Source organism: Rhamphochromis sp. 'chilingali' (assembly GCF_963969265.1).
Source record: "Rhamphochromis sp. 'chilingali' genome assembly, chromosome: 13".
NCBI lineage: Eukaryota > Metazoa > Chordata > Actinopteri > Cichliformes > Cichlidae > Rhamphochromis > Rhamphochromis sp. 'chilingali'.
The window spans coordinates 10,749,338-10,766,115 of NC_137940.1; positions in this window are offsets into that span (position 1 = coordinate 10,749,338).

A 16,778-nucleotide genomic window follows, 5' to 3' on the forward strand; every position below is an offset into this window, starting at 1 on the left:
TATATATTGAAACTAAAGTGAAATTTGGTTTCACTTTAGTTTTTAAATGGGGATGTTATTAACCAGCAGTAATTACCAAGATAGTGCTGTAGCTAAAATCTGACAAAATGAAGACGCAGCTTAACAACACCAACACAATGACTTCATGCTCTCTTCCTTGTATCTGCAGGTTTCGTTTAAATTATCTGTGTCGCTGTTAATAAGCAAGCAAATCACAAAACAAACCTGTTTTTTTGCATATACGTCCATATAACTGTCCTTTCCACCTGCCAGGGATGGATTTAGAGACATTTTCTTAGCGTGGCAGGGAAATCAAATCGGGTGGCAACATCAAAGCCATTTTTTTTACACATATACAGGTGATACATTCTGTAATATGTACTATATATGGTTAAAATAAATCAAATGCACATTTCATATAAATGTTGCCTTTCACTTAAACATTTCAGTTACATGAAAAAACATGTGAATTTTGATTTTATGTACTGTATAGTCTATATATTCTCAATAAGCATGTAGCCCACTAAATATAAAATCCAGAAAGCTTCACAGCATGAGGTGGAACAGTTAGATTTGTATTTCATTCATTCAGTTTCACTCTTTTTATTAGAAATAATCACATTGTTACATAAATGTAAACAAAATGTCAGAAAACTGCAATGTCAGTTGCTACTGACAACAAGAAACAAAGCCAGTTTGATGCTATGGGCTGAACCCTTTTTTTTTAAGTGGGGGGGGGGGGGGTAATATATTTTGTTTAGAATTTATATTCAGTGTTCATTGTAGCCAGGCTCAAAGAGTTAATGTGGTATTAGGGGGTGGCCAGGGATTATTTTATGGAGGCACATGGCACCCCACCCCACCACAGTAGATCCACCCATGCCACCTGCATGTAGAAACCTCTGGAAGAAAGATCAGTGTTTCCAGATGCTTCAGAATAAACAATCATTGAAACGACTGCATATGAAATCCAGAGAACATCAAAGAGTTTAAAATGTCTGTGACTCAAAGTGAGTGTTGGTGGCCTACAGAACGTCTGTGGTTCACAAATGGACAGCAGTGGTTCTCCGTTTATAGGAGCATGTGACACGGCGGTATTAGCAAAGATAGATGTGGTTAAACGCAGATGGTTTCACATGCAAAACCTCACTGATGAGAACACTGTAGAATATTTAGGGTCTTTATTACATTGTGGTACAGTATACTGGTGTTACAGTCTAAGTCAATTGAACACATGCATCAGGAAACAAAATAATTTTTTATATGTGATATTTTATTTTAAATATTGTACTAAACTCAAAAAAACTTTGTTATCCAGAGGAAAAAAGTTTCAGGTGTAACTGTATGCTGCAACAGCATCTTAGGATTTCATCTTAGGTTTTCACACTATTGATATGCTAATGTCTGTTTGAGCTAGCAGCTAGCTGTTACGTGAACATAGAGTCTCCATAAATGTTTTTTCAAAAATGAGAATGTCCCCAAATTTTGCCCTTCATCAGTAAGAACATCATAGTGCAAAATGGAAACAGATGCACAGACATATGTTTTTTCACTTATTTTAAATACCAGTTTGATTATTGCCGTACTCTACCTGGCAACTCAGATATGGACAAAAAACTTTCATAAAAATCCTCACAAGCTTATCTTTATCCTCCTAATTCAGGGGTGTCGAACTCCAGGGCGGTGTCCTGCAGGTTTTAGATGTGTCCTTGATCCAACACAGCTGATTTAAAAGGCTAAATTACCTCCTCAAGTCTTACGTGAACTGAACAGAAACTTGATGCGTGACCCATCTGAGCTTGTTAAAAACACAAACCGACCTTTCAGCAGAGCCAGTCGGTTTTCTCACCTTTATCGGCCTGGGTGATGTTCACTGACATGACTGTTTCTACACCTTTTTGAGACCGTCTCAGGTGAAGTTTACAGGACAAACTTTATTGCTTATTTTCTGCCGAAGACCAGATTAAGACTGTGTTTCTGTTTTCTTTTGCTCATTTGAGCAACTCACAGTTGATGAGTTCATTTCTTGGAGAGAAGGAATTTTCCCTGAATCAGTAACGGGCATCTTCATCATCCACCTAAACCACACATTAGCCTTTACGTGAACGTTACCTGTGCTCTTAAGGTAGAAACTCTGTCTGTGTTTTAATGAAGAGGATTTTCCCCCCCAAGTTTTTAAAAGCAGACACAGTGAAATATCATTTGTAATGTTTATGTCAGGCTTAATTTTACATTAATTACTGGATTTGGGTGGATGCGGCGTCATGACCTTTAAGCAGGAGTTTGTTTGGTTACACTTGATAAGATAACGCTGACAGTGGAGCGGGGGAAAAACACAAATAAAAAAAAGAAGAGGGAAAGTAGATCTTTTTAATGTATTTAACAATCGGTCTCTGGTGGACTCATTAGGATGACCAGTTTGACTTATTTTACAGCCACTGGTAATTAGTATCTGCAGGAATTATAGCTATAATCAGCCAAGTTTTCCCTTTGACTTTCTCTCCGTTAGCCATTAACTTTGTGTTATTCTTGCTCCAGGAAGGCGGTCAAATGTGTAAAAAGACAGCAGCCGTAAAACTAATAAAACTGTAGGGTTCCTTCTGGGGAACGTTAATACTTCCAGTGATATGATAATTCTTTTTACTTCAAAGCAGCCATTAAAAAAAGGACAATTTTCACTGCCTCGCTCTGTCTTGATGGAGCCGTGAAGGCCTTGTTGGGTGTGACGGGTATTTGGGGCAGCAGAGCCGACTCGTGTTCGCTCTGCGGGTCTTTAATGTTCCGGATAAATAATCGACGACACGAGACGGGGAGTCTCTTTGGAGGGAAAAACAAATATTTTCAATTGTTTATTAGAGAAAACAATTTTAGTGATCTTCATCAGGGTGTTATGTGTTCTTAGGCCTGTTTGTACTAGAGATGGCACGATACCACTTTTTTATGTCCGATACCGATATCATAAATTTGGATATCTGCCGATACCGATATGAATCCGATATAGTGTTTTTTAATCAACAAAACTGTTTTTTTTTAAATATCTTGCTGCATTTTGCAAGTCTGCAAGTTCATACTCAAGTTTAAAACAACAACTACACTAAAGCTATTCTGTTATACCTGTATACAAAAAAAATATTTCATAGTTCAGCAATACTGATCAATCTAATAAACTTAGACCTACACCATCCTCCCTATTCTGGTATTTTAAAGAGTACTTAGCGTAAATATTAAGCAACCTAACTAATAGGGTTCCAACTCCCAGCAACAACAAAAATAAATAAATAAAAAATAGGGAACCACCCCTCACGCGCCACCTCATGATGCTTAATCAACGTAATCAACCTTAATTTGATGCAGTGTGAAAAAAAAATGCACAGAAATCAATTATTTTTCAAGAAATATTAAATAGATTCAACATCTTTCTTCAACAAAATTGCAGACTGCACAGATGGTACCTTCCCAAAGGAAAATGTACTATAGCTTACTAGGGTATATATATTAGACTTAATAGTTACTATATACAGTAATTGACTTCTATTCATTTTACATCAAATTAAAACTTTGGGTGTCAGATAATTATTTATTAAAAGCTAGACATTTTAAATGAGAATAAGAAAGAAAAGTATGTCTTTGTGCCCCCTTTTCCCAGTTAATGCCCTATCGGCCCCCCTGGCTAAACTTTGCTAGATCCGCCCCTGCACAGTTACCAGCCGTCAGCTACGTAGAAAAAGATCCTCGAGTAGAAAGTAATATTAAATACATTCTAACAACAGCTGATCAAGCTTAAACGTGCTGCTGTTGTTCAGCCGCTGGTTTCCTCTTTCTGGTGCAAAGTGGGCCAAAAACAAACAAGACAGACGGACTCGCGACAGAAAAGCCGATCAGCTGATCATTAGTAGCAGCAGGAGAGGCAGTCGCTCGTTAAGCTTAACGTGGGAATGCTTTACAAACATTCAGAGATGGACTTACACACTTGCTTTACTTCTCTCGGGGATAACTTTGTCGGAGATGAAATGCCAGGTTGCTAGCGAAGCTCCAAATGCTATCCAGACCACCGACAGGTCCCGCATGCCACAGCTGCTCTATCACGTGATGCATACTGCTCCGACGTTCTGAGTTACGGCGTGTTGCAAGTTTTGTGAGGTGCTTTCGTGATATTTAATGGATCGGATTACATTTTTTATTTTTCTCCGATATCCGATCCAGTAATTTAGGTCAGTATCGGACCCATACCGATACGTAATATCGGATCGGTCCATCTCTAGTTTGTACCTATTATTATTAATCTGCCTCGACCCAAACAGCCTTCCCATCAGTGGCTGTTTGTGAAGGGGTTCATAAATACGTGTGACTCGACACAGGTCAGCAGGACATCTGTTAGTAAAACCTATCTGCGTCTCTTTAAGCACTAAACCATTAAACATCCTGCCGTTCAGGTCCCCAAGCAGTCACCTTAAGCTTATTTAAAGGTGATTTTTTTTATTTTCTCAGAGATGCACGGTTCTGTCAGCAGGATGAGATTTGGACAACAATTCAAAATTCATACAAGAAAAGAATCATGGAAAGATATTTAAGATTGTTGGTGATTTAGTTTGGAGAGCTGGAGATGCTCATGGACAGCTCAGAGTCAGAGAGGCTGACATGGTTCAGATATGTGCAGAGGAGGGCGGGTGGATATACTGGGAAAAGGATGCTGGTTGCATGGATGTAGTGAAGGAGGACATGCGGATGAGCTAACGTCAGGCTACATACTTAAACCTCACCACTGCCAAACTCCTGTGCTCACCGGTAATGAGGGTGAAAGTCCTCGACAGCTTCTGTCGTGTATTTGTTGACTGGTTAGCAAACTTAAGCCTTTTTCATAAACACCGAGCTGTGAAAGAAAAATGGAGTCAACATGAAGCGACCTCAGCGGTCCTGATGTTTCTGAATGAGAAACAGAGGAAACGCTGGTTCATCTCATTCTCGGGAGAAAACAGCAGCAGGGAGGATTTCCTGGTTTGATGCTGGAGTTGAAGCTTTCGTAGATATTTCAGGATGTCAGTGGGGAAGTTTGGGCTCACGCTGGCACAGTTGGGACCAAATCTGAGGAGGCAGAGAAATGATTTAAGAGTGCAGATTGACGCAGCACTCAGCTGTGTGTCGGCTATTTGCACATCATTGTGTTTTCTGCACCAGTGCACGCTTTGACCAACAGGCGCACTAGTTGTCCTTTCTTTTAACAAAATGAATGAATATATAACAATAACGATAATAATGCAGGTAAAACAGAAATATTCCAGTCAAAATTTCAGGTCATAAATGCACTGCTGCTGCTTCTGATAATCTGTGGATTAGTTTGCACGGCATCATACTGAACATCTAAGCAACATTAAAGTTAACGGCAACATTTCCCTCCAGAACCGGTTAAACAAAAACTGTCACGCCACAATGGCCTCATGTACAGGGTGCACGCGGCCTCCTGTGACAGCCGGGATATGCTCCAGCCCCATCCCTCGCCACCATAAACTACACACGTGGAAGAATATCAGTGGATGGAAAGTACAGACTACTTTTTTTTCCAATTATGTAATTTTGTTGTTGTTATTGTAGTTATGCTCTGATTATATATGATTTCAGGATGCCCCCCCCCCCCCCCCCCCCCCCCCCCCCCCCGACACACACACACAGCTGTGCGTGGCCCCTGGGCACTTGCCCACGATGCCCGCTGGACATAAATAACATAAATTTATGAGCTAATACCGCAGTGAAAGGCGGCCGTGTGTCTCTGGTGTGTTTAAAAATGGTTTATCAAAGAAAACAAGTTGCCAGTTTTTCCCTCTTCCTTTAATCCACCTGAGAAAACGGCGATAAAGAACCATCAGCAGGATTTTCTGATGCGTGCTGCAGGTTTTTAAACTGTCCACATTATAGGTGTCAAAACTCATTTTTAATACAGGTTTGACTCTCAAACACCGTTAAAGGTCGAAAATAGAAACTTCTCAGAGTGCTCATCAAGAGACAACAAGACCTGTCTGAACTCATTTCACTGTTGTTGTCTTTTTTTTATATCCTCCTCTTTTTACTGCCCATCTAATGGCTTATTTATTACATTCATTCTTTATACGCCGGCTCCTGTGTGGCCTCATTACGACTATAGCACTGCTTTGGAATTCCAGGATAATTATGAGCTTCATTGTTTTAATAAGAGTCTCGGTCAGCGTGGATCTCTGCTACATCTTCACAGTTCCCAGTGGGAAATATATGAGGGCAGCACCAGCGCTGGACAGATGGAATCAGACGCACTGCAGGTAAATATTTATACGCTGCTGTGTGAGGGAGGATACTTGAATCTCATCAACTGTCTTGTAAAAGTGGTCTGATGTGGTGTAAATCTATGCAGCTGTACGTCCACGGCTTTAATAAGTCTGTGATGCAACTTCAGCTTGTCTGCTATCTCTTAAATCAAAGCAGCACTTTTCCTCTCATCATGAGGTAATGTTTGGAAACTCTGCTCGGGCTGAGCGGCCGAACACAAAACAACACGTCCATTTTCTCTGAGATAACACGGACGTATGACGTATGTGAAATGGATTATGAAGCCGTGGGAATGGATTGCTCAACGTGTGGGCAGACTGACAAAGCTGCTTCGCTCTGAAGGCCCGTTTAAATACCAGCGTGTGTGCAGCATGTAATAAAATAATGGAAAAATTCATAATAAACATGTAAAGTGATCAGTTATTTTTTACAGCTGTTTGCTTTAGCTGCTGGCAGAGTTCGCCTGCAATATCAGCCAGACTTTAGCCAACTGTAGACCAAGCGTTAGCCAAATTTTGATAAAGTGAGCCAAAGAAAATGTGAATACGATCGTAGTGTAATACGTACAGCGCCGTCTTTCATGTGTAGGTGAGTTTTGGTACTGTACTGCTTTCTCAAGTCAAACAATGCTAGCTGTGCACCTAATGTACATTTAGTTTGCAACATTTAACAGCCATTAACAGCTAGCGTCACACTGCGTATGTTGACCGACACACAATACAAAATGTTAATGCAGCGAAGACGACCACGTAACACCACAGCGCCCATAACGTTTACTATTACATGCAGCACTTGGAAAAAAACCGCTGCTGTTAGCTAGCTACCTTGCTAGTTAGCACTGGTATCGTCTAAACTCTTAAAACACATGTAATGTTAGTTCTTCATCAGTAACTGTTTCACTACTTCTTATTGACAGTAAGCAGGGCAGATGTACATACATTTTACCCATAAACGACTTTATTTTTTGGAATTAAAAACTGTTATTCATCGTATTTGGCCATTAGCATAACTAAATATAATAAATCCTAATAAATAAATATGTTAATTTTTATAATAATTTGTTATGATTGTCTGGTAATTTATGTTTTAAATATTAATATTTTTAACCAAACAGAGACTTAGTAGCTGACACCTCTACATGCTAATAGTCAGAGAAAAACGTGTAAGAAAGCTAATCATTGATAACATCCATACAACTCCTATGAAACACAGTAATTGCAATCGGGTGCGGACCAAATCAACTGCACTGAAACCCTTTGGAAAACATGGTCTCAAATGAATTCCAGAGCCTTTCATTTATGTTGTGAACATGATCTGACCTCGAGCTGAGCCAAATACCAGGTGTACGTTGAATTTGATTCATTCCAGTTTTATTTATATAGCACCAAATCGCAACAACAGTTGCCTCAACGCTTTACAGTAAGGTAAACACCCCACAATAAAACAGAGAAAACCCAAACATCAATAGTTCAGACCAATGAGCAGACTGAACATTCTCACATGTTTGTAGTGATACATTCTGGTTCTCTTGGAGTTCACTTGGATTTTTCTCTGTGTGAAAACAAATCAAACTGCAGGGAAAAGCCAGACCAGACTAAACAAACTGCAGGTGTGAAAACGACCCTAGTCTCTCATGTAAGCTCAGTAAGTTGCTCCTGTTCATCAGAAACGAGGTGTTTGTGCAAACAACACTCCTCTCATGCAGCTACACTTTGCTCCGCCCCCTCCTCCCTGCTCTGCTGTGTTTAGTTGTCCTACAGCCACATGACTCAGCAGCAGAGCCATGCAGGGCATTGTTCAGCCTTTACTTAACATTAACTTAAACATTATTGCTAGCACATTTATAAGGCGTAATTTTCACTTTAAACACTGTTCTTGGCTTACATCGAGTTGTGCTTGTTTAATTTTCATTGGAAAGAGGACAATCAGACAGACAGCTGTTTCATATGTCAAGAGTCTTGTACATTAACAACAGTACTCCTACTCTTACTTTAAGTACTGCTTTCCAATGTTATGGTACATCATTAAGTTGTTTTTGTTTTCGGACTATTTTTACATGTGTAAACTCTTCAGGTAAATGACTCTTAAAATTTTCTTTGATGTGTTTAAAACTTACCCTACCCTGTGAACTCTTCTGGTCAGCCTGATGAGGAAGAAAATGTGCTGTGCTCTAAAATCAGTCAGCCTGCCATGCAATCTCCTATTTATGCGATTTAACCTTTAAAATATTGAGATATATCACTCTGCACCTGAATTGTTTTCCCATTTGTGGAGAAAACATGTTGATTTATTTACCCATCATGCTCTGGTTGTAGGCTGAGAGGGCCAAGAGGTTAAAAAATGTGCAGCTATCTGCAGTTCAACCCACTGTTGCATTCTCAAACAGCACTGGGACGCCTCCCTGCTGATGTGGAGAGATGCGTTAAAGGTAATGTACATCTAAACAGCCATGCAGAGCTGCCCAGCAGGCTGTAACCCCGCTGCTTCCTGTGGAGGCTCGGTTTACCATCCTCACTGTGGAAATAGGTGGAGAAGTTAGTGAGTGATGAGTATTACCACCATATTGTTTTAATCCGCTAGAAGAGTCATCGTAGTGATGAAGGGGAACTGAGTATGCCGCTGGAAGGCTGTACATATAAACATATGTGGTGTAAGAGATGGACGACAGTTTCAGACTCTGACAAGTGAACAATGAAATTATCTACCAAAAAAAGTTTCTGTTTGTTGCATGTTCTCACGGGCTGGATCTCAACAGTGACATTCAGAAGTAGTAGTATTATGGAAGTCCCGTTCATATTCTCCTTAGGGATTTTGATTAGGAGTCATAATGTTGTAACCATCCAAAGTAGACTCTGAGAGCTAGAAACCACAAGTTTATACAATGTCAGCCTTGTTTTTAACAAAAATGTGATGTCACAGAAAACTGTGCACACACACACAACACAAACCACCAAATATATTCTGAACCATTATTAATTATCAATAACTTTACCGCGATAATGAAAAAAGAATTTGAGTTGAAAGACGTTCTCTGGGAAATCTGGAATTTGAAATGCATTATGGGATGAGTAGTTCATTCACCTTCTGCTCTTATAAAAGTGTGCAGTCGCTGGGTTGCTCTTTAGGAATTATTTTTAACTCATGCACAGGTACAGGGAGTGCAGAATTATTAGGCAAATGAGTATTTTGTCCACATCATCCTCTTCATGCATGTTGTCTTACTCCAAGCTGTATAGGCTCGAAAGCCTACTACCAATTAAGCATATTAGGTGATGTGCATCTCTGTAATGAGAAGGGGTGTGGTCTAATGGCATCAACACCCTGTATCAGGTGTGCATAATTATTAGGCAACGTCCTTTCCTTTGGCAAAATGGGTCAAAAGAAGGACTTGACAGGCTCAGAAAAGTCAAAAATAGTGAGATATCTTGCAGAGGGATGCAGCAGTCTCAAAATTGCAAAGCGTCTGAAGCGTGATCATCGAACAATCAAGCGTTTCATTCAAAATAGTCAACAGGGTCGCAAGAAGCGTGTGGAAAAACCAAGGCGCCAAATAACTGCCCATGAACTGAGAAAAGTCAAGCGTGCAGCTGCCAAGATGCCACTTGCCACCAGTTTGGCCATATTTCAGAGCTGCAACATCACTGGAGTGCCCAAAAGCACAAGGTGTGCAATACTCAGAGACATGGCCAAGGTAAGAAAGGCTGAAAGACGACCACCACTGAACAAGACACACAAGCTGAAACGTCAAGACTGGGCCAAGAAATATCTCAAGACTGGTTTTTCTAAGGTTTTATGGACTGATGCAATGAGAGTGAGTCTTGATGGGCCAGATGGATGGGCCCGTGGCTGGATTGGTAAAGGGCAGAGAGCTCCAGTCCGACTCAGACGCCAGCAAGGTGGAGGTGGAGTACTGGTTCGGGCTGGTATCATCAAAGATGAGCTTGTGGGGCCTTTTCGGGTTGAGGATGGAGTCAAGCTCAACTCCCAGTCCTACTGCCAGTTTCTGGAAGACACCTTCTTCAAGCAGTGGTACAGGAAGAAGTCTGCATCCTTCAAGAAAAACATGATTTTCATGCAGGACAATGCTCCATCACACGCGTCCAAGTACTCCACAGCGTGGCTGGCAAGAAAGGGTATGAAAGAAGAAAAACTAATGACATGGCCTCCTTGTTCACCTGATCTGAACCCCATTGAGAACCTGTGGTCCATCATCAAATGTGAGATTTACAAGGAGGGAAAACAGTACACGTCTCTGAACAGTGTCTGGGAGGCTGTGGTTGCTGCTGCACGCAATGTTGATGGTGAACAGATCAAAACACTGACAGAATCCATGGATGGCAGGCTTTTGAGTGTCCTTGCAAAGAAAGGTGGCTATATTGGTCGCTGATTTGTTTTTGTTTTGTTTTTGAATGTCAGAAATGTATATTTGTGAATGTGGAGATGTTATATTGGTTTCACTGGTAAAAATAAATAATTGAAATGGGTATATATTTGTTTTTTGTTAAGTTGCCTAATAATTATGCACAGTAATAGTCACCTGCACATACAGATATCCCCCTAAAATAGCTAAAACTAAAAACAAACTAAAAACTACTTCCAAAAACATTCAGCTTTGATATTAATGAGTTTTTTGGGTTCATTGAGAACATGGTTGTTGTTCAATAATAAAATTATTCCTCAAAAATACAACTTGCCTAATAATTCTGCACTCCCTGTATAGTAGTAGATTCAAAGAATACAAATAATGAGCTGGAAATAAGAATAAGGCGATACACAACAGCCTGAGGTGGCACTGGACCGAAGCTCCAGATATTACATATTAAGCTAAAGTCTAGTTTTTATTGCTCTTGATTAACTAGATTTAGATTTAGTTTTAATGACCTTGGACAGCACATTTGTCTTTAGTGAAAGAGTCTGAGCCGTTCAGCAGAGTGATCAGGTTCACACAGTTGCAGGTAATTCAGCGTATCATCCACTCATTTATATTAATGGACCATAAAGCACTGGACTCGCTGTTGTTTTGCACATTTCGGCCTCCTTCAGTATGCAGGAGCAAGGAGGAGCGCTTCCTGCTCCTGAATCATCTGCCTCCATCATCATTTCAACCGCCCCAGACGTTGTTTAACATTTGGTACCACTGAGGCTTCACAGAGACGTCAACAGCCCTGTGATGTTAGTGTGTGGCCTGTTTCACCGGCTTCCTAATTCATGGCCTTTTCCATCTCCTGCGCCGGCCGTAAATCTGCCTCGCTACCAGAGCATCTTCATCCACCACTGCTGTGGTACCGCTGTCCAAAACATCTTCCCCCGCTGCTCACTCGCTCTGGGCAGGTGCCAGTGTTTCTGGTCTGCAGAGATCATTAAAGGTATTAGTTACCTCCACCTCCCCCATCCTCATTAAACATGCTGAATCCATTTGTTTAGCAAGCAGCTGAGGGAGAGATGGAGCGCTCGCCCAGGCAGGTTATTGATTTATTAACACTGATTTCGGCCTCTGAGACCGCCCTGATGATGATGATCGCTGCGCTTCAGGAATTTCAATGTAGATGAGGAAGATTTGCCTGCCGTGGAAGAACTTAAATGGTTGGTAATGTGAAGGACGATGGATAAATCAATCAAGTCAAAAGGCCGAATACTTCAGCCTCTGAGTGTACGGAAGCTCGAGAATAGGAAACAAGACTGTTTACAATATTATTAGTGCATTAGACTTAAAGTCACATTTGTCAGTATATGAGCTCAATACAACAACTTTAATAATTTAATAATTTCTATAAATTAAAAACTCATTTTGACACAGTTGTATGAAATTATACAAACTTAAAACTTTTACATGAAGAAATAAATGTTCTCATTTCCAGGGCTTTGAAGTCAAATAATCATTTTTTAGATTTAACATATATAACTTTTACTTAAGTTACAATAATAACGGTAATAACAGTAGTTCATGAAGCTTTCATGATCTTTAATCAACTGATTTGTGATTTTGGACACAAATATAATGTTGTTGGGTCTTTACCTTACAATATAAAGTGCCTTAAAGTTACTATTATAAAAAAATTGAACTGAATATTCAGGATTGTTTTAATTAAACAGTTTGTCTTTTATAACATTTAAAATCTTAAATCTTTCATAATTTTAAAACATTTTCCTCATAATTATAATTAACGTAGGACTTCCCTATCTGAGCCCGGTTCTGCCGAAGGCTTCTTCCTGTTAAAACTGAATTTTTTCTTCCCACTGTCACCAATGCGCTTGCTCATGGGGGGGGGGGTCGTTTTTCTGTTTTCTCTGTATTACTGTAAGGTGACTTATGGCAACTGATGTTCTGATTTGAGGCCATATAAATAAAACTGAATTGAACTTTTACAATGAAACTTTAACTTAACGATTAAGCAGTTTTTAGGAACTTGATCACTAACTATTGTTATGGCCCATCTAGGGGTGGCCAGGCCACAACATAAGGGTGATCCATCCTCGTCAAACCATAAGCAGCCACATCACACAGGTTTGATAATGATTTATTTACAATATGTTGATTTGTTAGGTTATTTGGCACAAAACAAGGAGCTGGTTATAACTACGAGGTGGCCAAAACAACAAAGAAAAGGAGCCTATCTTGTGGATTTACCGAACTAACATAACCAAACCAAATGACAACAACTTGGCCCCCTAACTAAGAAAAACAGGAGAAAGCTATAATCAAACAAAAAGGCAGTCCACCCCTACGTACTCCTGTATAAGGATTGTATAAGCATTGGGCATGTTGCAAAAAGTCTGCTGGTTGGGATGAGCCCAGGATGAATGAATGGCCGTCCATGGCGATGTCATCATATAACTCATCTCCAGCTAGTTAGGCAATTCGTATGGTCCGTCCTATGGATCCACCACACTGAGATTTGCATATGACATAACATTACAACGGCAACACTGTAACACTGTAACACTTTACTCTCGTCTAATTAAATTCTGAGATTGTGTTTTAAACTCCACTTAGTAAATCAGAGCTCATGGCCCCTGTATAGCTTTACTTACTGTTGTTTTCTTATCATTTCAAGGGAACGAAATTGAATTTCATTTAAAAGGTGCTTTATATTGTAAGGTAAAATAAAAGTAAACAATAAAAAAGAAATAGATGTTAAATGGAGTATGTTGGCTAAAAGTTTCACTTGCTTTATCAGGACTATTTTTCACTCTTGGCTAATTTTCCACGTTTTACTTTTTTCCCATTCTTGGCGGGAACGAGCTTCCATAAATCCATCCGTCCATCTGGAGAAGGTGTTTACAGTTTGACTGTCAGGAGAGATGGTAGGACATGAGCGATGAAACGCTATCTGCGCGCTGCATCCACAGATGTTTGTGCGATATTATCTTGGAGGGCTGGAGGTGCCCAGCTGTCTGTGCTGATTTTCTCTCCTCTGTTTCAGTCCAAGCTCTCAGATATGTTTTATGATGAATCTACATATTTCCTCTCTCCGGGGGGACACACATTATTGGGAAGCACTCGATCTCTGCCTCCATTTCCTGTCGGCTCTAATAGCTTCCAGGTGAGAGGTGTTCCTCAGCCCTCGCCTGGGAATGCTTATTAAAACTGTTTTCCTATTGATACAGTTGGTTTGATACTTACCAGATTTGACAAAGTAAAGATCTCATGTTTGGCGTAATATTACAAGGGAAACATAAGTGAGTTATTTGGCCTCGACATGCTGGAAACGTAACGTTGTTAAAGCGCAGGCCCTGAAACCTGAACCGGGGTCCGGCCGCCGCATTTGGTTTTCATTATTTTTTTGCTTCAAATATTTAACAATAGCACCCAGGGATTAAGTCATGGAGCAGGTTGCAGCCAAGCCAAACATCCTGCCTTCTCCAGAAAAATGAAGACAGATGAAGAAGGGAAGCAGGTGTAAAGTGTACTCTAGTGCTTCGCCGTTTTGTCCTCTCAAAGAGGTGTTGTGCACTTTTAAAAGCCTGCCCTCTGAAAACATCTCGCTGAGCTCCGAACGGGAGGAGGAGGAAACGAAAGCAGAAGTTCAGGGCTTTTTCTATATTCCTGCACATACCTGGGAACTGTTAAAGGACCTGATGGTTTGGAGGGGAAGTGGTCCACGCTTGCCTCTGCATTTATTAGGCTGGCTTCGTGCAGAATAAATGCAGAGGCTGGGGGCCGGCTTGATGGAGGTAAATGAGGTGGATTTATTCGTCTGGGTGGTTCTGGGTCATAGTGACACGCTTCGTGGTTACAGTGCAGGTGACTGATCAGTACAAATACAGGAAGGGTTCATTTTAGCAGGGAGCGCTGTTCCACAGTGAGTCTCTGTGAGCTGAACAATTATCGACTCCCAGGGATGAAAATGAAGCCAACACTGAAGCACCAAAGCTGCGGTTCCTCTAACGTCCACCAGAGGCGCCAGCAGTGAGTCCGTCAACCAGTCATCCAAATATAGTCACTGCTGTCTGCTTCTAAATGACAGACACCAACGGGCTGATTTTAAATGTAGAAAGAGTAGAGGGAACATTTTGGTGATGGTTTTTGCTTCTTTATTAAAGAAACAGTAGAACCCCGACTTACGAAATTAATTTGTTCCAGAGGGTCTTTCGTAAGTCAAAATTTTCACAAGTTGAAGCACCTTTTTCCATCACCTTTTGAGTGAGGCGATGCTGGCTGAAGACAAAGTTCTTGGTGGAGGAGGAGGTGGCGGAGGTTGAAGAAAGCATATATATATGCATGCATACATACGTACGTGTACATGTACATAACATTATGGAATTTAATTTAATTTCTTTTTAAATTTTCTATCTTATCTATTTCGTTACTCGGGCCTTTTGCCGTACCACAGGCAGAAATATTGCCGTTAAGTGCCTTCGTAACTTGAATTTTTCATTAAATGGGGTCTTTGTAAGCCGGGGTTCCACTGTACTTGTTATTGATCGTTTTTTTAGCTTTTAATGGGACTGCTGGTAACAAAGAGTAGTGATGGATATAAGTAAAGTGCCGCTTCAGCTAAATCTGATAGAAGTTTGTTGACGGCTACGTGGTGTGATAAGTGCTCATGTAATGATTGTGTTTTGGTCCGAGCATCTCCCGGGGCTGTTTCAACTCTTTATTGTAATTATTCACGTAATTACAATAAAGAGTTGTAATGATTGTAATTATTTGGCCCGGTCACTATAGGGCCAAGTAAGATTTCTGTGTGAGGATCAGAATCTATTCATAGCGATAAATCCCGACGGCACAGCAACAACTATGCTGACTATCCTCGTGCTGTGGATGGATCTTCTCAGACATTCTCTTGGCTGAAGTTTTGGTCCTTTTTCTTCCTCTGTATGATGTTGTTTGTCTCTGCCCGTTGGGGATCCTCAACACTTTTACTGAGAACACTATGACCTTCGTCCCTGTCAACTAACCTAACGTCTCTAACTCTAATTTCTAACTTGGCTAAACCTCATAAGTTCTTTTTCATAGGTGCCTGGACTTCATTGTAACAGCTGGGATAGCAGCCACACTGATCATTTTATTGGAGCAGAAAGAATTCAGACTATTTTAACTCTCACTGGTGCCTCAGAGTTTGTTTGGTTTTGGTAACTGATGGAGCGTTCGGACTCAGAAATGGTTAATGAAGTCGGACTTAACAAGCCGACAGTCTTGTTAACTGCTGCTGTCCCGTGTGCAACGGTGAATTAAATCTCCACCAACAAAAAAAACAGTATGAGGAAAATTTTCCACCCTCCACCTTCATAATGTCCACCATGAAATGTCTCTGAAGCCGGCTACGAAGCATTTATTTTTTGATTGACAGATTCACTTAAGCTGTGAAAGCAACAGTTTGGACCTGACGTACACTGAGAATGATCCAGTAACACCTGTCACAGAGTGTATGTGTGTGTGTGTTTGCAGCAGATGTGATGATCAGCCGGTGTAAAAACATTTTTATTATAAACTGTGAAAGAAAACTGCAACATTCGCTGATTAATTCTCCAGAAATAATAAGCTTGCTGCTGCTGAAGCGAGGCTGGGAGCTGACACACAGTCAGAGATGTTTAAATCACCTGACTCAACCTGATCAGACCGCTGCAGCAGTGACCGAGTGTTCAATGAACAACACATGGTTTTGATGGACCTCTGTCAGGTTTTCGGGTCTGATTCCCAGAAACCTAACTGACGAGCGCAAACCTTTGGATGGGTGATTTACTCACCTCGTCCTCCAGGTTTGAGCCCAGTTGGCGAGGGTTCTGGTGTCATCACCAAGGCCGGGGCCTGGGGCTCTTCCTGTGTGAGATGACTTACAGCCGTCCTGTCAGTCCTGACCGCTGCGTTACAATAACATGAGGAAAACCTGGACCTCAACATGACATCACCACGTCGCAGGAAATGGTCTAATTCTTTAGCGTTTAGGAGAGCAGATGTACGGAGAGCAGCAGTGACATAATGTCACTTAACTCCACGGCTCGCCCAAACCAAACACACCTGCACCTCCTCCTCCTCCTTG